This window comes from Mobula hypostoma, chromosome 26 (genome assembly GCF_963921235.1).
Source record: "Mobula hypostoma chromosome 26, sMobHyp1.1, whole genome shotgun sequence".
NCBI lineage: Eukaryota > Metazoa > Chordata > Chondrichthyes > Myliobatiformes > Myliobatidae > Mobula > Mobula hypostoma.
The window spans coordinates 18627949-18652155 of NC_086122.1; the positions used below are offsets into that span (position 1 = coordinate 18627949).

Sequence of the window (24207 nt, forward strand, 5' to 3'; positions counted from 1 at the left end):
GAGTACAAAGAAGGTTCACCAGATTGATTCCTGGGATGGCAGGTCTTTCATATGAAGAAAGACTGGATGAACTGGGCTTGTACTCGTTGGAATTTAGAAGATTGAGGGGGGATCTGATTGAAACGTATAAGATCCTAAAGGGATTGGACAGGCTAGATGCAGGAAGATTGTTCCCGATGTTGGGGAGGTCTAGAACGAGGGGTCACAGTTTGAGGATAGAGGGGAAGCCTTTTAGGACCGAGGTTAGGAAAAACTTCTTCACACAGAGAGTGGTGAATCTGTGGAATTCTCTGCCACAGCAAACTGTTGAGGCCAGTTCATTAGCTATGTTTAAAAGGAAGTTAGATATGGCCCTTGTGGCTACAGGGGTCAGGGGGTATGGAGGGAAGGCTGGGTTCTGAGTTGGATGATCAGCCATGATCATAATAAATGGCGGTGCAGGCTCGAAGGGCCGAATGGCCTACTCCTGCACCTATTTTCTATGTTTCTATGTTTCTATAATGCATTTCACTGTAAAGTTTATTTTGAATTATTTAGTGCAGAAATAAATATTGGTACACAATTGATATGAAAGCAGAGTAACTTTGGGAGGTCAGTTGTAGCAGTGTGCATTATTGTGCTTATTGTGTTAAATAACATACGTTTGTATTTTGAAGTCTTTTGGTGGGAGGGGGGAGTGTCAAAGGATGCCATTAGTACAGAAGTACTACTAGTGCTGGAGGTGAACAGAAAGATAAAGTAAATGATTACTTTTTTCCTCTCTTCCTCCTTTTCATGTTCTCCTGAAGACTCAATGAGGAAGATTTATATATTCAATTTATAATTCAATATACAAGACATCTTCAAGGTACAGTGCCCCAGGAAGGTCCATCCTTAAGGACCCTCACCTCCCAGGACAGGCCCTCTTCTCATTGTTACCATCAAGAAGTACATGCAGAAACCCAAAGGCGCATACTGAACAGTTCAGGAACAGCTTCTTCCCCTCTACCGTCCAATTTCTAAATGGACATTGAACCCATGAACGCTACCTCACTATTATTTTTGTTTATTTCTGTTTTTGCACTACTTATTTAAGTTAACAAATTATATATATACACTGCAATTCAGTTTTTTTAAATATATTTATCATGTATTTCATTGTACTGCTGCTGCAAAGTTAATAACTTTCATGATGTATCCTGGTGATATAAAACCTCATTCTGATTCTGATTGTAAATAAAGACCTGACTTCTTTTCACTTTAGAGGAATTACTAACAGTATTTTAGGGAACATTGTTTACTTTGGAACAATCAGGTGGCTTTGCCTATAAAGATGCAGGCAAATAATAATACTGAACCTGCCAGGAGGCCTAAGCTGGCCCTGGGAAATTTGTTCCTTGATATACCTGATACATTTTGAAATCCATGACACTGCCACCTTTCAAATAGAAAGTAATCCATAAGTGCGGAGATATAGATATTTCAATGTCAAAAATAGTTGCTTTTCATGTTATTCACCTCTTCCCCCCCGCCCCACCCAACCTGCACTTCTACCAAGATTGTAGATGGTGACTGTTGCCTTGGTGAAGTGCCTCAAAGACATTTGTGGCTGTACCTGTCAATGTTTGACTTGTGCAGAAAGCATTCAGAATGCTTTCGCTACATGGTTAAGGAGTTATTCTGATAAGTCAAATGATTCTACTAATCTGCAACAAATAACATTAGCATTGTAATTTGTATAATTGAAATATTACTTCCTTTATTATCTTCTGAATACAAAGGGTGGATAAATTAACTGAGATGGGTTGAACAATGGTGGCTATTTCTTCTGTTTTCCTCTCTCAGTTAATCAAAACGGTAGGGTTTTCCCTTTGGTCATTGAGTCCAGTAAATTTGGGTATTTTCTTGTGAGGCATCAAAGCACATCTTCAACATTGAATGAAATCATTGATAAGCTTGTGTAATATGGAAGCCTGTTATATTTGTTATGTATCCCGTAACTGGGTTGCCAAACCAGCAGAAATGGACCACTTAGTTGGAGTTTGGATTATTGGAACTAAGAAAGCTTTATTAAAGAAATAAGTAACACAGTACTCTAATCGTAAGGATATAAATGCAACAGGTTAGCAATGATAAAACACACATGCACACAGAACTAGGATAATAGGAATTAATCAAGCTCTATCGCAGTCTAGGGGTAAAATGATCAGTCTCAAGTGACGCAGAGTTCAGTTCAGCTTGGTACAGTTTGCAATAATCGCTGTTGTGCCGTTGGAGAGACAGAGAGAGAGATAATATGCAAATTCTGATTCACACAGACCTTTGTTCTTCACAGTTAGCTTTCAGGCGAGCCCTTTTAATGTCTTCTGAGGTCACCGACTGTGACCCCTCCGTTCCGGATACAACCATTCTTCCGCGGTGAACCTGGCACCCAGGCAAGGGTGGACACACACACCAGGTTCCCGCCAATCGTACCTTTTCACCCTGTGCGTCTATGGTCGGACCCGTGACCAGACCTCCAAACTCACACCAACTTGTGGGGGCACACTGCTTTTCCAGAGTCTCGTTATCTCGTGATCTCGTGGTGTTTGTCGTGCCTTAGCGAACCTGTTCCTTTTATCCCCCTGCTGGAGTATCGCCTGTCCATCGAACTTCAAACAGTTCAGGTTCAAAGCAACCAGTCTGTCAATACTCAGAACTGTGTCTCTTTTTGTTAATCTCTCTCCTCTCTCATTAACATTTTGAACGCTTCTCCCTTTGTCTCTCTTATCTCTTTTATCAGCATCAATCTTCTGATAACTTGGTTTTTCGTCACATTTTTATGCAGAGAAATCTTAGTTCATTATGAAAGAAATGTATTGTTTTTAGGTAACAGAATTTTAGCTGAAATTCATATGACAGAAACTTCATCTTTTTATTCTGGAACGAATGTTCCGCTTCAAATTCCAATTTTACTTCTACCCTCCAGATATAATCCAAGGCAAAAGGGGAAAGTTTTATTTTGTATTTCTTGGATCAAAAATTGGTTTGTAAGTGAATATCAAATGGAGGTTCCATAACTTACAAACTAATTTGTTGCCTGCTTAAACACAATGAAACTACTTTCCATTTCTTGGAACTGCATTAGCCCCAACAAGATGCTACTTACTGGTGAAGTTCAACTTTCTGCCATAGCTCAAAATGAGAAATTCATATTAAAAAAAATGCAGGCTTTCATTTTGTGAAGTATGCAGGCTAATGGGTAGTAAATGTAATGCTTGCAAATATCTCCTGGGAAATGATCCTAAGACTCCCAGTCCCCCATTCATTTTCAGTTCTTGACAGCCTTCAGTCACACAGCTGTCATTTTGATGAGCGTACAACGTAAAAGCATTGGCACAGATAACAGTGCCTTCTAGATATTTCTAATCACCATGTAATCGAATGAAATGTTGGAGATTTCAGGCCAGTGTATGACTCAGATCTCTGCAGCAGTGTAACCAATCCAAACTGACTCAGACACTGAATCCGTTTCATTTGGAATTATCCAATCTCGCAGCTGACGGTGTGCAAGGGGAAAATACTTGTAATGAAAACCATGTTGACACATACAATGTAATGAGGCAGACAATTAGAGTCCTTCATCAACATTTCTGCAGTCAGGTTAATTTTGGGGGCACATTACTACACAGTACAGGAGTGAAGTTTCATGCCTGAGCTCATAATTGCAGTCCCTCTTGTTATAGAACCTTGGCATTTTCCGGCCATGAGTGAGTAATTGATGGAGGAGGAAGCTCCTTTCTGATTGAGCATTCAGGGAAAGATTACCAGCACTGATGTTTTGGTGAAGAGAGATTAGAATCCCTCTGAGAATGCATGTCTGCAGTTCCACACAGCAAACCCAGACAACACTCAGATTTAAGCTGATAAATGACAAATGGAAGTTTCTGTCTCCAGTGAGATAAGAGTGTACACCTATTCCCATTAGTGTTTAGCAGCATTCCTCACCATCAGCTTGCAGGGACTCACCTATCTCAGAAACTCGAGTAGAACAGACACATAACTGTTGTGCCCGCAGGAGCATATGAGAGGCTACGCATTTTATAAAAAGTGGCATAGCTCCAAGTTCCCTAAAGCCTTTCCATTGTGAGCAAGACATCAGGTGTGTGATGGAACTCTCAGCACTTACCTGGATTTATACAGCTCCCACAATAGCAGCCTGGCCTCTATCCGGAAGTATCACAGATTGGCATGTCAATTGCTCTACCTGTAGCCAAAAAAAAACAGCAGAGAAAGCTTGGACATAGTTCAGCACATCACAAAACCCAGCACTCCCCTCCATAAACTCTGTCTATACTTCTCACTGCCACAGTAAAGCAACCTGCATCAATGTTCTCTCTTCTCCCCTCTCCTATTGGAAAGAAAATCCAAAAGCCTGAAAGCATGTACCACTAGCCTCAAGGATGTACCACAATTATGAGATTATCAAACCGTCCTCTAGTACAATGAAGTGAACTCCTGATCACATAATCTATCTCATTTGGCCTGGACCTTATTGTCTACCTGCAATGCACTTTCTCTGTAATTCTGCATTCTGTTATTGTTTTTACCTCATACTATCTAAATACGCTGTGTCACAGTGGTCGCTCACAGGACTGGATCGAAGTGCAGAGGAAGGAAGACTCTGTCACAGTGAGTAATAGCTCAACCCAGGAGTGTAGGACAGCAAGACCCTGTCATGGTGAGTGCTGGCAATGACTTGACCTAGGAGCGGAAAAACTGCAAATCCTCATGAAGAGACAGAAACGAGAGGCTAGACATAGGCATACCAACAGAGTGTCAGAGGCACAAGCGGTCTTATAGCATGAGACAAACTATTCCCCACAAACACAAAAGCACTCCACTACAGGACGACGACTTCTTCTTGTTTAATGGCGGTTGGCAAACCAGCTTTAAGGTGCACTACCGCCACCTGCTAGGCTTCCATCTTCAACCAAATACATCCTGGAGTACTCTGCTTTAAACAATCTAGTTCAGCCTGCAGATCTCTATTTACATCACTCTGTAATTGCAATTCCTTTGGCGAGTGCTGTGTACACTCATTAGATAGCAGTGCCGCAGACTGGTTTTCTTCCCTAATTTTTGTCACATGGATTTCAAGTAATTGCATTATTAATTTCATCTGCATTATTTGTAAAACGAAGCTTCTTGTTCAAGAATATTAATTTTCGCATGCTTAACATTTAAAATTGCTGTTTTTCGAGTCTATCTGCTATTTCCAAGTTTTTCTTTTCTCTCGTTGTTTACTGAGATCTTGAAGTTCTTCTTCATTTGCTTCCATGTTTTCATTTTGTAACCTGAATGTAGATAATTCACTTTACCACAATACCTTTTCCTTTTGTAATTTTATAATAAGTTCCTCCATTTTCAATCTCTTTCCAGCCTAATTCAATGTGCATATCTCTATTTGTTTCACTCTGTAATTGGAATTCCTCTTGCAAATGCTGTATGTGCTCATTAGAGAGTAGTGCCGCAAATTGCTGTTCTCCCTAATCTTTAATCACATGGTTTTCAAGTAATTGCATCACTTCAATTACATTGATTTCATCTGCATCATTTGTAAGACTAAAATCTTCTTATTTAAGAATATTAATTATCGCATGCTTAACTTTTAAATTTGTTACCATGTTTTCTTTTAATAATCTGAATGTAAATAACTCACTTTGCAACAATTCCTTTTTCCTTTTATAACTTTGGAATAATTTCCTCCATTTTTTAATCTGTTTTCCAAGTCACTGAATTTTTGACAACAAGCATCCTTTTCAGAAACCGTCTCCTTTAAATGCAGTACTGTTTCATCCAATCTCTTTTCCAACTCTCAGTTGTTCTTTTTGAGTACTTCTATTTGTTGTTGGAGCTCTGCACATTTACCCTGGGTTTCAACCATGTTTCTTGTAAACATAAAATCTGAAGTTTTTCCTTAAGTTCTGATACATATTTTGTAAATTCTTGACCATTTGCAATAAGACTCCTTGCATTCCCTTGTAATATGTATATGTATGTATATATATATATATATATACTGCCATTAATATCCCGCCTCTCCTGCTTGTAAACTGTTTGATCCTCCATTCAGCGTTTCTTTGACTGCTTCCCACCTAAGCCCTGTAATACCAAGACATTTTTCTGCAGACTTCACTATAATTTTAATTTTTTTAGTTCTTATTTCAGTTTGCTCTGAACAGTTAATTGCGTCTACCATAAACAGTATGAAATCCTTTCTACTCATTATTAGCGTACCTTAATTTATCATATTACAGCCCTCACAGTTCACCGGTTTATTATTCCCTGTATTTGTTTGCTTGACAGCCTTCTCCTTTCCAGCAAATGCTTTTACTGCCTCCGCATAACTCATTCCTTGAGTTACTTTCACATGTTGTATCTCAGCTTCTTTCTTACTATTAATGCACCCTCAGTAAGCTGCACTGTGTTCCTTGCCACAATTACAGCATTTCAGCCTAGCTCCCGCTTCACATTTCCCATATTCATGTTCTCTAGCACATCTCCCACATCTTTGTTTCCCTCTGCAGACCGCCGCAATATGCCCGAATTTCTGGCATTTAAAGCATCTTAAAGGCGGTGGTATATATATTCTGACCTCATAACACATATTTCCTAAATAAACTTTAGACGGCAATCTCTCTTCATCAAAGTTAATCATAACCGATAAACTATCACACTTCTTTCCATTTCTTGTAGCTTTTAAACGTTTGGCCTCAATAATTTTTGCTCCCTTTATGTTCTGTTTAATCTTGTCCATAGTAACTTTTGTTGGTATCCCTGAAATAACTCCTCTAGTCCACTTTCTGTTGTGGGGTATGGAGCATTGTACTTTCTTGCCGTCTGTTTTATTTAATCTTATCACTTTACCTTGCTGAGCACTATCCCGGCAAATCACTAATAGCGATCCATTTCATAAAATTTTTGCTCTTTTGACCTCGCCTATAAGTTTGTTGATTGTCTTTGTGGAATGAATCGGGTTCCAGTCACCAAAAGACTTCGCTCAGTTTTATAATTGCTTTAATCTCATCTTCTTTCCATTGTTTTGCCATCCTATCTTGATCATCCCCTGACTCCTCAGAGTTCGATATCTCAAACTTCTGTTTTCTTTTCTTACTCTTTCCGCTCTATTCCTCTTTCCCTCCATCCTCCATCTCGAACTCACTCCACTGGTCCTCTCTCGTCGCCAACTTCCCTCCAATTCAGCAACTTTACTACAGTACTAACTAAGATCTCCTTTAAGTAATCATAGAATACGGGAAACATTTGCCAGTCACAATTAACTTGACAAGATTAAACCGAAAGCTCCTGGGCTTAATGGCTTTAACAATTAGTAAATACAGGTGCTGGAGAAACACAGAAGCCCAGCATTGTATTGCAAGCCGCAGAGGCCTGCAATGTTCATGACAGCGCTGTTCTAATGAAATGATCTGTATGGACGGTATCCCACACAATTTTTTCACTGCACGTGACAATAATGAACTAATTTACCAATTTACCAAAGCAGCTTGCCAGATTAGAGTCCTGTTCATGTCCTTCGGCATACTCTTCCTCCACCAATAGTGCATCATGCCAGCAGTATATACCGTCTTTCAAATGATAGGCAGAGAGCACATGGGAGCACTATTACCAGCTAGCGTCCTTGGTGTAGTACTTGGAAATACAGTAAATCTACTTCCTTTCATTGTTGCCATTGGTGAAGCTTCCAGTTGTATCTCACCGTGGAACAGTTTTACCATAATGATTGTTGTGGTTGAAGAGGTGGCTTCTCATCACCTCCTTCAGGGCAGTTATGGGTTTCTGATAAATGCTGGCCATGCCAAAGCTGGCTCATAGCACCGTTGTACAAACATAATGAAAGATTATTTATCTTTGAACTATTGTTTCTCCTTAAGCTTTCACTAAGTTATGGCAGTCAAAATGACCAAAATTGATGATGAAATGCCAATCAGGTCAGTCAGAGGAATGTACTCACAGCCACCTTAGTGCTTTCCCATAGTGCTGACATTTCATGTACCTATTCATTTATCCCATGTTCCCCAGATGGCTGCAGATCGGCTGGTAGAAAATTATTAACATGTAATGAGGTAGATGTCTCAGGAGGATCTTGAGCTGGGCTGGGCCAAGGTGGCATGATTTTCTGATGGGCCACCTTGCCATAGTGTGGCTGTCTGACTGGTAATGGCAAGTGTACAGGCCACGTGGCATTGCTTTGCTCACAAAGCACCAAGAGAAGCCGGCCATCTTGTGGTCTATCACCAATTGTCACTTGACAATGAGCCTCAGCAAACTCACTAATTAACTGAAAGCCAGATAGCTGAGGTATCCTCAGTGTTGAACAATCCTAGGACATTGGATCCAATGGAACCGAAATAGGAATCATTAGATTGCTACTGGTGGCTGTTGAGGCCAAGTTATTGGTCAAGTCAGACGTTAATAGATCCTCGATTAGTCAGGGCATGAAGGAATACTGTCACAAATCAACAGAGCAATAGTGTGCTCGGGGGGTTTTGGGTCTACCACAATCTTGTTGGCTCTGTATCTGGCCATCGTGATTGTTGCTCAACTAATAACCAGTTTAACTTTTGCTTGTGTGCCACTTTTGGAACTGGTAATGCACTGTCTCCTTCAGTTGGAGTGATGCATGTGGTGCAATGCATGTGGTAGGCTTGTGAAAGAAGCAAAATGTGAAACAGAATCAGATTTCTTATCACTGGCATTTGTCATGAAATTTGTTGTTTTGTGACAGTATCCCTTCATGGAGGGGAAGAAGCTGTTCCTGACATGTTGAATGTGTGTCTTCAGGCTCCTGTACTTCCTCCTTGATGGTGGCAATGAGAAGAGGGAACATCCTGGCTGATGGGCATCCATAATGATGGACACCACCTTTATACCACCTTTATGAGGCATCACCCTTTGACGTGCCCATGATGGAGCTGGCAGAGTTTACAATTTTCTGCAGCTGTTTCCAATCCTGTGCAGTGGCCCCTCCATACCAGACGGTGATGTAGCCAGTTAGAATGCTCTCCACAGTACATCTGTAGAAATTTGTGAATGTCTTTTCTCTTCAAACTCTTAATGAAATTTAGCTGCTGTCGTTCCTTCTTCACAATTGCATCAATTTATTGGACTCAGGATAGGGCCCCAGAGATGCTGACATCCAGGAACTTGAAACTGCTTTCCCTTTCTACATCTGATCCTTAGATGAGAATTGGTGTTTGTTTCCTCAACTTCCCCTTCCTAAAGTCCACAATCAATTCCTTGGTCTTATTGACGTTGAGTGCATGGTTGTTGCTGTGACACCACCGAAACAGCTGACTTATCTTACCCCCGTATGCCTCCTCATCACCATCTGAAATTCTGCCAAAAATAGTTGGGTGTAATCAGCAAATTTATAGATGGCATTTGAGCTGTGCTTGACCATACAATTGTGGATGTAGAGAGAGTAGAGTAGTGGGTTCAGTATACATCCTTGAGGTGTGCCTGTATTGATTGTCAATGAGGGGGAGATGTTATTTCTAATCCACAATGTCTGTGTGTCCTGGTGAGGAAGACAAGAATTCAGTTGCAGAGAGAGGTACGGAGACCCAGGTTGTAGAACTTGTTGGTTAGAGTTGATTGTGATGGACAATGAGCTGTGGTCAATAAACAGCAGCCTGACGTAGGTATTGTTATTGTCCAGGTGATCCAAGCCCAAGTGGAGAGCCAGTGAGATGGCATCCACCGTAGGCAAATTGTAACAGGTCCAGGTGCTTGCTTGGACAGAAGTTGATTCTAAACACGACCAAACCGTGCCACCAGGTGGTAAGAATGGGCTCCCTCACCTCTGCTCCTCTGACCCTCAACACAGGTGTCCCTCAGGCTCTGTACCAAGCCCACTCCTTTACTCTCTGTATTCCCATGACTGTGTCGCCACCCACAGCTCCAATCTGATAATTAAATTTGCTGATGACACTACACAAAATTGGCCTAATCTCTAATAATAATGAGGCAGCTTACAGAGAGGAAGTCATCACCCAGTCACAAAATCAAAGGAGCTGGTTGTGGACTACAGGAGGAATGGAGACAGGCTCACCCCTATAGACATTAATGGATCTGGGGTTGGGAAGATGAACAGCTTTAAGTTCCTCAGCATAAACATCACCGAGGATCTGAAGTGGTGTTTCAGCTCTTTCACCTCAGACGATTGAAGTTTGGTATGGCCCCCAAATTCTAAGAAATTTCTGTAGCGGCATGATTGAGAGCATCCTGACTGGCTGCATTACTGCCTGGAATGGGCACTGTATTTCCCTCAATCACAAGACTCTGCAGAGAGCTGTGCGGACAGCCCAGCACATCTGTAGTTGTGAACTTCACACTGTTTAGGACATTTACAAAGACAGGTGCGTAAAAAGGGCCCAACGAGACCCGAGTCACCCCACCACAAACTGTTCCAGCTGCTACCATCTAGGAAACGGTACTGCAGCATAAAAGCCAGGACCAACAGGCTCTGGGACAGCTTCTTCCCCCAGGCCATCAGACTGATTAATTCATACTGATACAACTGTATTTCTATGTTATATTGACTATCCTGTTGTACATAATATTTATGATAAATTACTATAATTTCACATTGCACATTTGAGCGGAGACGTAACGTAAAGATTTTTACTCCTCATGTATATGAAGGATGTAAGTAATAAAGTCAATTCAATTCAAACTCTCAAAGCACTTCATTACAGTAGAAGAGAGTGCCTCTGGGTGATATTTGTAAGGCAGCTCACTCTGCTCTTGTGCGCCAGTACGATTGTTTCCCTTTCGAAATAGGTGTGAACCTCCAACTGCAGCAGTGAGACTGAATGTGTCCTTGAACACTCCTGTCAGTTGTTTGGCACAGGTTTTGAGAACCTCTCACTAGGCACACCATCAGAGCCTGACATCTTGAAAGATGTTCTGACGTCGGCCTCCAAGACAGAGGTCACAGGGTCGCAGGGTCCTGCAGGAATTCACACAGGTGTAGTTTTATTCTCCCTTTCAAAGCTTGCATAAAAGGCATTGAGCTCATCTGGGAGTGACACATCACCGTTGTTTGTGATGTTAGGTTCTGTTTGTAGGAAGTAATGGCCTGCAGACCCTGTTAGAACTCACATGCTAGAATAGATTCTGTCTCCAACCTCAAATGGAATTAGTTTTACACCCCTAAAATAGGCTTCTGTAGGTTGCACCTAGACTTCTTGTATAGTTCTGAATCACCGGTTTTGAATGCCACAGATCTGGCCCTCAGTAGACTATGAATATCTTGGTTCATCCATGACTTTTGATCTGTGTATGTCTGGTATGTGTTGGCGCGTGGCCAAGTGGTTAACACGTCGGTCTAGTGATCTGAAGGTCGCTGGTTCGAGCCTCAGCTGAGGCAGAGTGTTGTGACCTTGAGCAAGGCACTTAACCACACATTGCTCTGCGCTGACACCGGTGCCAAGCTGTATCAGCCCTAGTGCCCTTCCCTTGGACAACATCGGTGTCGTGGAGAGGGGAGACTTGCAGCATGGGCAACTGCCGGTCTTACATACAACCTTGCCCAAGCCTGCGCCCTGGAAACATTCCAAGGTGCAAATCCATGGTCTCATGAGACTAACGGATGCCTATTTAATGTCTGGTATGTTCTCAAAAGCACACATTCATCCACACAGGTCATGATTAAGCCAGTGTGGATGACAAGTGTGGCATATTCATTCAGACTCGATGATGAATCCATGAAAATTGTCCAGTTCGCTGTTTCAAAGCAGTCCTGCAAGCACACCTCTGCCTCGAATGACCATAATTTCTTGGTTGTCACCTCTGGTGCTGCAGTTGTTAGTCTCTGTGTGTGACTTGAAGTTATGGTTTGCTGGTGAGAGCATGGTAGGTTATATTAAATTGAAGCTGCTCTGTTGGAGTAATCTCAGAGAGTTAGAAACTCTCAGAAACTAATGATTGATCATGAGTGAATGCACACTCCCCACTGTTTTGGCGTAGCTCAGTAAGTCATGGTTAATGAAAAAGAGGAGGATAGAGTTCCATTCTCACTATGGGCAAGGAAACACTGGTCAGGCAAAATTCAGACAAAGTCAGAGGTGTTGTCACAAAGTCAATGGCAGCAGTGTTTGTAGATCTTTAATGTCTCCACATTGGTGGATGTTGCTCATGAACTTGTACCTTGAGGATGAGGCAAGCAACCAAGTAGTTAATGCTGATTGGATGCCGAAAGTGTGCCAAGGTTGCTGCATAATTTTCCATGTGCCCTGGAATGACTCAAATACATGCAAGACAATTCCACATAATGTTCCCAATGCATTGTTCCATTTTAACTCCTGAGCTGCATTTGTAATAATTCTCATAATGTTATCTTTGAAGTTTATGTTCACAAATTAAATTCAGAGATATATTGCAACAGTCAGGAATAATATGTGACAGAAGGCAAATCAAAACAATAAAAGTATGCGCATGAACAATCTTGGTAAACTGTACTCCAAGGGGAACACTCATATGATAATGACAGGATGAGATCCCAGTGTGGCCATCACTATCGGATTTACATCTTTTTGCAGCCTTCCTGAAGTGAGCTAGAAAAAATTGCTCTTGTCCTTTCTGCTAAATTTTGAAGTCAGACCAAATACTAGCAAAATGATGCTGATTTTCAGCAATCAACAGAGAGTGACAGGCCTGAAGACATTTGATCCCTTTCCAGGTTCAGTGAGAACATATTTTTGTCTCTCACCCAGTTTCTCCTTCTAAAGTTCCCGAGCCATTTCAATTCTCTGGCTGGCAGCTGAAGAAAGAGCAATGAAATAAGGTTTCACTGATTGACTGACTTTAACAGAAGATTTAACCTTTTTCATTTGCTACCTCCAGCTGTCATGGTCAGAAGCACTTTTAAGTCAGCATGTTTCCAATTTTTCTGGCACTCTTACCCTTGGAACTAGAAAGTGAGACTGGAGCCTTGAAATACAACAAGGCTTAACACTGAATTTGCCACTCCAGCCTCTCCAGTTGTTCCAACCCACACAAATCCCACATAATCGAGGTTTACCTGACAGCAAGAACTCAGAGGAGCGTAACAATTGGGAGCAGGAAAATGCCATCTCATCCTTCAATCCTATTCCAAGATCATCTTCTCTCAGCACCATTTTAGACAGTGGTGTCTTTGAGGAATTTAAAGTTGCTGACCCTCTCCACCTCTGATCCCCCAACGAGGAATGGCTCATGGACTCCTCCTGAAGTCAATAAGCATCTCTTTGGTCTTGCTGACATTGAGTGAGAGGTTGCTGTGGTGGCCTCCCTCCTATATACTGATTTGTCACCACCTTTGATTTAGCTTACATCAGTGATGTCGTTGGCAAACTTAAATATGGCATTGGAGTTGTGCTTAGCCTCCCAGTCATAAGTATAAAGTGAGTAGAGCAGGGAATTAAACACACAGACCTGTGGTGCACCTGTGCTGATGGAGATTATGGAGGAGGTTTTGTTGCCAGACCGAACTGACTATGGTCTGCAAATGAGGAAATTGAGGATCTGGTTATACTAGGAGCTAATGAGGCCTTCATCTTGAAGCTTATTGATTAGTTTTGAGGGCATGATATTATCGAATGTTGAGTCAATGAAGATAAGCCTGATGTATGCATCTTCACTGTCCAGGTGTTTCAGGATTCACTGAAGATCCAATGAAATGGCATCTTGAAATCTGATTATGAAATTGCGTCATAAATATCCTGCTCTGTTTTCTATGGTTGAATTCATTTCTGCTCCAGAATAAATTAGAATGAACACATAGCAGGGAAGTGTTGTTGCTTTGTTTTTCCAATGGTGCTAAATAAGTACTTCTGTGGTAAGTTACAAGTATGTTTCAGCACCGCAGTGGATTGCAGGGTTTATTTCAAATATAGAACGTACATTTCTAAAATGATATTAAACCGCACACAAAATCAATGAAAGGGTTTTTCATTTGATGTTATTTAAGATCATTTGAGAAACAATGGGCTGGAAATTGAATTGCATTGCACCATGTATTCCATTTTCAGCGTCATTGAAAACATCATTGAAAATGGAGGACTGGGCAAATTGCATGAAATTCATGATCTTTAAGGGAGGTCCTCCATAGGCCTATCCCAGAGCAGTGCAGCGGTGTTCTTATCAGTGTGCAACATCAACCTGCCTTCTGCTGCCATCATTCAGCCAGCCGTGGGTGAGTAGCACCATCGGCAGGGTGTTTACACAGAAGCAGATTTTCACAGTGCCACTTGGACCTGCTTTTGAGGAGCTGACTGAAGAGATTGAAGGCAGGCCCTTGCCACCAGTCAATCGTAAGTCCCTTTGAAAACAATGGATCCCCATCAGTCTCCGAATTTCCATTCCAGTGTCTGCCCACCCACTGATCCACTAGTCTGAGCCAAATCACCCATTTGTCACTAACTACCAATAGCCAAGCCTACCATCACACCTTGTATGCCAAGCAATCCCATGTACACCTCCACTGATCACCAAGCCTTTCTCCCCTGACCATGTTAAGCCTTCACCCTGACTGTTGATTCTACTTTTCACAAGTTGCCAACAACAATCCTTGTTCTAGACATGAACGTGCACACACACCTTTTGCTACTCGTGCACAAAGGAATTTAAATTGCACACAAAAGGTTGTCACCCTCTACCTCATTGGCATGTTAAGTATATTTCACAATCATACACAATCTCATTTCTTTTCCGGATTCTGATGCGGACAGTGTTGACAATGTGGAGCTTGTGATGATTTGTCTGCAGATTTTAGGACTGGCTTATTTATATAGTTTTTTTTATTAAAGATGTTATTGATTCACTGTGTTGAATTCCAAAGAAGCAAAGGGTGTCAGATGCAAGCAGAATGGTTTAATGAAACAGTACAACCAGCTACATCGAGAGCTCATGAGGTCAGGAACGTGCAGCTATGAGAATTATACATGTACAATAGTTGCGTGTTACCTGCGTGTATTGGCAAGATGCAAAAATTGCTGGAGAATTTGCAAGTGGGAAGAAGTGGAGTGATGCTTGTAAACTTGATTTTAAAAACATCGTCTAGCAAGCAAATCACATATAGATGGTGTGCAAAAGCTCTGGCAAGAAAATCCTTCATTCCCCGGTAGAAGCCTGCTATGTGTGTTTTGTGAGAGTGCAGATGAGTGAGAGTGAAAATGATCAAATCCAGAGGAGATCTAAGTTCTTATTGACAGTATTTTGCTAGCTGTTAAAATGAACACCTCTATATATAAAATGCAGTGCGCACATGTTGTTGTCAATGGGCAAAAAAAAATGCATGAGACAAGATTTTTGCACATACTGGTCATTACAAATTAGAGGGAACATCACCCGGGGACTTTCAGAATGGAGCCATAGTACTTGTGAGAAGTTCAGATATAGAAATTCCCATGTAGATGAAACATAAATCAAAATCAAAATCAAGTTTATTGTCATATGCACAAGGACATGTTGTTCCAAATGGCCATACTTTTATTGTGAAGCTGTGTCCTCTGGTCAGAGACTCCCTCCACATCCACTGTATCTAGGCCTTTCAATATTCAATAGGTTTTAATAAGATCCTCTCTCATTCTTCTAAACTCCGGTGTTTACAGGCGCAGAGAGATCAAAAGTTCCTCATATATTAACTCTTTCATTCCTGGAGTCATTCTCTTAATCCTTCTCTGTATCCTCTCTAATGCCAGAATCCCTTTGCTCAGATAAGGGGCACAAAACTGCTCACAGTGCTCCTAGTGCGATGTAGCTAATGCCTTATAAAGTCTCATAAAGCCTCAGCATTACATCCTTGCTTTTATATTCTCGTCCTCTCGAAATGAATGCTAATATTGTATTTGCCTTCCTGACCACTGATTCAACCTACAAGTCAGCCTTTAGAGAATCCTGCTCAAGGACTCCCAAACTCCTTTGCATCCCTGATTTTTGAATTTTATCCCCATTTAAAAAATTGTCTGCATCTTTATCCCTTTTACTAAAATGCACAGCCATACATTTCCCTATGCTACATTTCATCTGCCATTTCCTTGGCCATTTTCCTAATCTAAGTCCTCCTGCAGACTCCCTTCTTTCTCAATACTTCCTGGCCATCCACCTATTTTTGTATTATCTTCAAACTTGGTCATAAAGCCATTAATTACATCATCCATATCATAGACCATATGACATGAAAAGAAGCGCTCCTAACTCTGACCTCTGGGGAACACAACTAGTCACTTGCAGTCAACCAGAAATTGACTGGTGCAGGAAAATGGCATGGCTGAATGGTGAGAATCTCTGATGATAGACATTCCTCCTTGAGGCAGTGCCTCATCAGATACTTTGGATAGTGCAGAGGGATGTTCCCATGATGAATGGAACTGAGCTCACTGTGGTCCTAGACATTTTGAATAACTGTACCAGATCTATGTGCAACTAGTCTGGCTATTTTCAACAGTATATCTCACGGAGTTTGTTTGAGTGTTCCATGTCATGTTCAGCCTCCTTAGCTTTCCAAGGAAATGGAAATGTTGCCACATCTTCCTTGGAATAGCATTTATGTGCTAAGTCCAGGGCAGGTAATCTGATTTGTTAACACCCAAGAATTTAAAGCTGCTAACCCTTTCCACAGGCTGAAAACAGTGAACCTCAGCACATCTTTACCCTAACCCTCTGTTCCCAATTTCCCATGGAAGCATTCATATATAAGCATCAAGGTTGATGCCTATCAATTACAATGAATGAGCATATGATTGTTGCAAGAAAATGGTATGGCTGGATAATGGGATTCTCTGATGATAGACATTCCTACTGTGGGCACGTGGCCAAGTGGTTAAGGCATTCGACTAGCGATCTGAAAGTCATGAGTTCGAGCCCCAGCTGAGGCAACGTGTTATGTCTTTGAGCAAGGCACTTAATGACACATTGCTGTGTGACGACACTGGTGTCAAGCTGTATGGGTCCTCATGCCCTTCCCTTGGACAACATCAGTGGCGTGGAGAGGGGTGACTTGAAGCATGGGCAACTGCTGGTCTTCCATACAACCTTGCCCAGGCCTGCGCCCTGGAGTGTGAAGACTTTCCAGGTGCAGATCCATGGTCTCGCAAGACTAACGGATGCCTTTATATATATAGATATTCCTACTTGAGGCATTGCCTTACTCAATACTTTTTGTGGTGGAGAAGGATGTACTCATGATGGTACATTCTGGACTTCAGGAATGACCCACTCAAACACTCAAACATCTTGGTAATTATTTGTATTGTGTGCAAATATATGGGGAGTCAGTGTTCCCCATAAAGGTCTCTGAGCAAGTAAGGGTTTCATTATTATCATGAGCACTTTACAAGGTTATTCCCAAGCCATCCTTCAAATTATCTGCAGTTTTACAGTGTGGCCTTTGTGTCATTTAAAGTTTTTTCTACTCTTTGCAATTAGTTACTTCAAGAAAGTACCCAATAAAATCATCTGGCTTGCAAGGGGTGGCAGTGGGTAAAGGGGGTCACAGTCTCCCTTCTGCTATTTTAATTCTTGGCAATCTGAACAAATAGACATTGAATAATGAATTTGCTTGAGCGCTGCCATATTTACAAAATCTGTTCTGCTCCATTTGTTTGCAAAGGCTCAGAAACACCCCAGTGGTTAATTTAGTTGAAGCAGCTCACAGCTTCAGTTCGACGTGACGTTCCCAGTTCTTAAATAATCCAAACATTTATTGACAGCCCTCTGCAAACCATCTGACCATTACATGCATCAAGCATATTATAGTCCAGGGCAGCATAGTATATGTTCCACGCTGATCCGTAGTGCCGTCTGTGTACAGTTTGCATATTTATCAAGGGTCTTTATGCGGCTCAGCAATGTGCTGATTGGTAGGTTAATTGGCAATTGTAAGTTAACTCTAGAGTAAGTGGTTCAAGATGGATTTGTTGGGCATCTGAGAAACAACCTGGATCAGTTTTACTATCACTGACCTATGTCTTGAAATTTGTTGTTTTGTGGCAACTGTACAGTGCAACACATTAAAACGAATATAACTAGAAGGTACAATAACATGAAATAAATAGTGCCATAGAGGAAGAGCAAGGTAGTGTTCGTGGACCATTCAGAAATCTGATGGCAAATGGGAAGCAGCTGTTCCGAAAATGTTGAGTGTGAGTCTTCAGGTTTCTGTATGATGTTGGATGTAACGAGAAGAGAGCAGGCCCTAAATGACAGATTCCACTTTCTTGAGGAACTGCCTTTTCAAGATGACCTCGATGTCAGGGAGGCTGCCCATGATGGAGCTAGATAAGCCTACAACCCTCTCAGGTGTCTTTTGATCCTGTGCATTGCAACCTCCTAGCCAGGCGGTGATGCTAGCAGTCAGAAATTTGCTTGTCTTTGGTGGCATACTAAGCCTCCTCGAACACCTAATCAGGTGTGCCTTTCTTGTGATTGCATCAATATTTTCGGCCCAGGATGGAACCTCTGAGATATTGATGCTCTGGAACTTAAAGAGAATACTGGGGTTTCCAGGAGGGAATTAGGATTGCTCTGAGAGCTATCACAGGCTCAGTGGGTAAAAGAGTCATTTACATCATAAGACAATGAAGAAATAAGAGTTTTTTTTTAATGATCATCAAAAATATTAATCCTTCTTGTTGTAATTGGCAAACAAATCAGTAGGATTACAAGGTAAAGAGTAGCAAGGACATTTTGGGCTGAAACCCTTTGGCAGGTTTTGGCCCGAAGCGTCGACTGTTTACTCATTTCCATTGATGCTGCCTGACCTGCTGAGTTCCTCCAGCATTTTGTGTGCGTTGCTTGGATTTCTAGTATCTGTTTGCAGTGAGATTACTGTTGGTTGTTATTCATGCTGAAATTTGGAAGTAATTTATAAGGAATACATACATAGTTTTGTCATAATGGAAGAAACTAATCCTCTTCATGTGTTATTTTGATATTTCTTGGATCATTACCTTGAAGGTTAATGTGATATTCAGACCTGCCCAGCTTGGAGCCACCTGGTTTTCAACATTAGCATTAAATTCAGACTGTTGTTAAAATAATTGACTAGTGGATAAGCCAAAGGACAACGAAAAGTAGATGGTTTGGTCTTTAATATTCAGCTGACTAACTGCATCATCACATTGCCTCTTCATGATCCAGAACAGGAATGTCTGTGTAATTACTAAACAAAACAACTAATTTCAGAGTTATACTAATAGAAAATCAGTTGTTTTGATTTTTCATGAAGCGATCTACTCATATTTATTTATGAGAATAAAGATATGTACTTGATTAAGTGTCTGCTGTTCATTTTTCTTTCCATTGGTAACTCTATCACAGCACTGACACATTCTGTATTGAACAAAAAGATGGAATTGGTTTGATTTTCATCCTGATGTTTTGTCCGGCAGCATCTCTGCCTCCCCTGTGGCTGAAAAGAGAACCATTTGACGACTTTATTCCAGTCTAATGTTGAATGGACCAACGGACATGCTGTTGCTGAATCAACCGCTTTGGTGAAGTAACAAAATGTGCCATTGATCTAGTTGTCAAAAAAGCATTTGATGAACTGCTTGCCAATAAAATTGAGCTCGCAGTACTAAGTGACCAGCTGCTGTGTGAATACAAAATCGGCTAATAAACTGAGAGTGGTGTGAAAGACACTTTGCCAGATACATGGATGGAAACGATTTAGAGCAACATGGGTCAAACACAAGCAGGTAGGACAGGCTTAGGTGGACATCTTGGTTGGCAAGGACATGTTGGGTTGAAGGGCCTATTTCCTTGCTGCATTACTGTATGATTCTGTGTAACTGATTACAGACTGGAGGGGACAGTGCAGTAGTGTTCAGATGGAACTGTGAAAATTACCTAGGCTTGGCTATACAGAGAATCATTATAAAGTCATAAATGCACTAAATCAAGGATGGAATCAGGCACAGCAGAGCTGGTGAAAACAACGGATGCAATTTCAAGCATCAAATGATACCTTTTGTCGGAAAGAATGAGGAAACGTTTTAAGTGTGCAACTGTACGTTGGGAAGTGTTGAATCCATCACACTGCCCGGACCTGCTGTCCGGGATATACTCCCGCCCGCCTAGCTTGTTCCTTTTCTGGACGCAGTGACTGAAATGCAACCAACCAGGCAAGTGGATCCTGAACAGTGACAAGGCCTCTGCCAATGTAATCCATCCCTATTCCCATCAGATAGTCAGAGATGTTTAAAAAATCTTTGGAGTGATTTAAATAATTAAAAGCTAAAATAATTTTAAACCATTAAGTACTAAGAAATAATTAACCTTTGTAATAAACTAACTTAGTCCTTTTCCTATTTGATTGGGATCAACAAGAATGCGTCTGACCTTCATTCAGCTTCACCAAGATGTCCACAGCAAGCTGAGCAGTGACTGGCTGACAGCTGATCGATCTGGTAAGGACTGTCACTGTCACTCAGTGCTCACATTGGGAAGGTGCAGGGACAGAGCTGTGGGTGGCACGGTAGAGCAGCTTACCGAGACTCTGCCTTGGCGCCAGTGGCCTGGGCTCAGTCCTGGTCTTGGAAAGTGTCTGTGTGGACGTTGCGCATTCTCACATTAGTTTTCCCTTGGTGATCTGGTTTTCGCCCTTTTCACAAAACGTGTGGGTTGGTTGGTTAATTGCCCATGATGAACTGCCCATTAGATCTAGGTGAGTGGTAAAATCTGAGGGAAGCTAATGAAATGTGGGGACAACCAGAATCAAGTTTATTATCATTGATGCCTGTCATGAAATTTGTTACCTTGAGACAGCAGCACAGTGTAAGACATAAAAACTACCATAAACAACAAAAATATATGTAGTGCAAAAGATGAATAAAGAGATAGTGCTGAGGGTCAGTGGACCATTCCAAAATCTGTTGATGAAGGGGAAGAAGCCTTTCTTAAAACATTCAGGCTGTTCTTTCAGGTTCCTGAACTTCAAGGGTTCCCATCCTGGGGCCCGCAGACGCCTTGCTTAATGGTATTGGTCCATAGCATAAAAAAGGTTGGGAACTCCTGCTGCACTTCGTTTCTAATAGTATTTATGTGAATGGTGAAGGACCTGAATGATGATCGCTGCTCTCTTGAGACACTGCTTCTTGAAGACGTCTTCGATGGTGGGGAGGGCCTGCAGCACCACCCTGAAACTAAAGCTGAAAAGATTACAGCAGGGAAATTGGATCCAGAATTGGAAAATATGTGTGCCTTTCTTTTCACACTGTGTAATGCTGGTGCCCATTTCCCAGGTACAATCAAGGTGTGATCTCAGTCCGTGGCTTTTATTGTTCACTAATTGACAGAGGGCCAGGAGGACATTGTGCAGAAGGTCATGAATCACAGATCAATCAAAAACATTGTGTTCTTTTTACTGACTCTCCACACATCATACATTGCTACCCTTTTGTAATAGACAGCACTAACAATGATTACAGTTACTGTATACTAAATACTCTGATCTGCGATCATGGCGTTCACTGTGGAAGAGTATCCAATGTGCCAAGCTGGATCATCTGCTGCAATGTTAGGTAACTCCTACCCTACCACAATTTCACAACTTCAATTTTTTAATTCCTTTCTCCCTCTCCATTTCATTCTAAGCCTTTTATTATATAATTCTAATGAAAGAAAATTTCAATGAAGTATTAACTATATTTCTTTCTTCACAAATGCTGACTGTTGAGTATTTGCCACATATAATGTACATATTTCAGATTTCCAACTACTACCATACTTTGCTTTACAATCCATGTATTAAGTTTACTCTTGTTTTTGGCCTTATTACCCTGCTTTGCTATTTTTTTTGTGATTTACATAGCTCCATTGCCCCATGTTGCCACTTAGGCTCCATTACCTAAGCAATATGTGGTCTCCTTATTACAACAGCATAAAGCATCACCATTGTGAAGTTAACTGGCCTAGTACATGCTGACTTTTCAAGTTTACCCATGTCTTGCATTACATTGTAGTCAAAGTACATTTACTATCAAAAATGTATAAATTTCACAACCTTGAGATTTGCTTGCTTATGGGTAGCCACAAAGCGAGAAACCCAAAAGAACCCAATTAAAAAAAAGGACTAACACCCAATGCGTAAGAGAAAGGGAAAAACAAACACATGCAAACATTTGAAGCAAATGACACAATTGAACAATTGAATTAAGATTAACTAAATCTTCGGTCTGGTTGAAGTTGTATTTTTTGTCTGAGAACAAGTCATTAATGTCACTTCTGAATAGTCAGAGTGTTATTGATTGTACTTCCAAGTTTGCATGCACAGATGTTACATTTGGCAAGAACTTTACATTCGTTTTCAATTTCCAATCTTGCTTTCTTCATATTTTGCTCCATCCCTTCAATACCTGCAGATAGCTTAACTGGGAAAATAACCATATTCATTGAAAGTTTCTGCACGGTGTAATGTATTTTGAAATTAACTTCCCTATGTAATCTTAGACCTCAGGTGCACTGGTGAAAATGATGGATCCCCACTGTGAAGGAGATTAGTCAATAATTTATTACCACAGGTGGGCGGCCGCGCAGAGTCCCTGGAAAAGAATCCTGTTAGCAATGAAGTGCATCAGGTTATATTTTGCACATCATTTTAAAACAGCAGCAAATGCCCAAAATCAGATGCTTCTTCTTCTTGTATTTCTACTGCAAATACATGAAATTATTTTTCTATTTCTGTGATTTCTTCAATACTATCAGAAAAATAATGTCATTTATACTTTTTCCTTGCATATTTTGTCCTAAATCCTCCTCCAACACATTATTCTGCAACAAAGAATGTTTGCAAACATGTTGTCCTCTGTTGCACAAGCAATTGCACCAAAATAGTAGCAATTGATTATTTCTACAATGGAACTAATGTTGAATAATTTGTTCACTTAAACAAAACTCAATATTTTGAGAAGAGAAGTCGCTTGGTTACTGTGTCATAAGAATTTAAGAAGCAGGAGCTGGAATAAGTCAGTCAGCCCTTATCATTCAATAAGATCATAGTCAATCTCGTCTTATCCTTAACACAACCTACCACACTTTGTTCATTCCCCTTTACTCTCTTGTTGCTTGATTGTCTGTCAGCCTCTGCCTGAAATATACTCAATGGCTCCTCCCCCAGAGCTGTCTGGAGTAGAGACTTACAAAGATTTATAATGTTCTGAGAGAAGTTTGTTGGCCTCTCCGTCTTCAGTGGGGGACCACTTATCCTGAAGTTATGCCCTCCAATTCAAGATAACTTGTTGTTCCTTTCCAAGCCTTGTGGCGCATCGAGCGGCAACCTTGCTGTTTCTTAGCATTTGTCTGTTTTTAACAAGGCGAGTTGCTAGCGCGATGCTCAACCCAGCACAGATCCAAAGCGTGCAAGGAGCTGGCTGGATTCTAATCCGGGACGACTCGCCTTGAAGTCCGGTGCAGGTGTCACTACACCACCGGCCAATTAATTCCAGGTAACTCCAAGCTGGAAAAAAAATACCCTTACAGCATCCTAAAAAAATCTTAATGTTGCAATTAGATAACCTCTGATTCTTCTAAACTCCCAGAGTATAGGGCCAGCTTATTGAAACTTTCTTCATGAGAAGGGCAACAGGGGTAGACCAGGAAATTATTAGCTTTTAAGCTTTTCACCAGTGGTATGGGAATTATTGGAGAAGATTCTTAGGGTCAGGATCTACCCACATTTGGAAAAGCATGAACTGATCTTTGATGAGTTTATAATAGGCTTGGTCATAGTGGGTGGTGATAGAATGGTATTGTTCTGATTCAACAAGGATTAGTGCTGGGACATCTGTTCTTTGTAATATATATATATGATTTAGATAAAAATGTAGGTGGTCTGATTGGTGAGTTCATAAATGTTATGAACATTGGTGGTGTTGTGGATTCAAGAGGAAGTCTGAAATTTGGGCAGAGACACGACAGATGGTGTTTAGTCTGGATAAATGTGAGGTGATACATTTTGGAAGGTCAAATGAAAGAAGAAAATCTATAGTAAATGGGCAAAATAATTTACCTGTTATACAGCGGGACTTTGGGGGGCAAATCCATTTGCTGCTTGAAAGTGCCAGCACAAGTAAAGAAGGTGATTGGTATTCTTGCCTTTGTCGGTTGGGGCTTTGATTATAAGAGATGGGAAGTCGAGTGCAAATAGTAAAAAACCTTCGTTGGGACAAATTTGGAGAATGA

General features: G+C 41.1%; 1 protein-coding gene across 1 annotated transcript in view; it reads left to right on the forward strand.

The window, feature by feature from the left end:
- The window catches only part of csmd2 (CUB and Sushi multiple domains 2), a 2031293-nt gene that overhangs the window by 607970 nt on the left and 1399116 nt on the right, over positions 1–24207 (forward strand). The gene's annotated exons all lie outside the window — the stretch shown is intronic.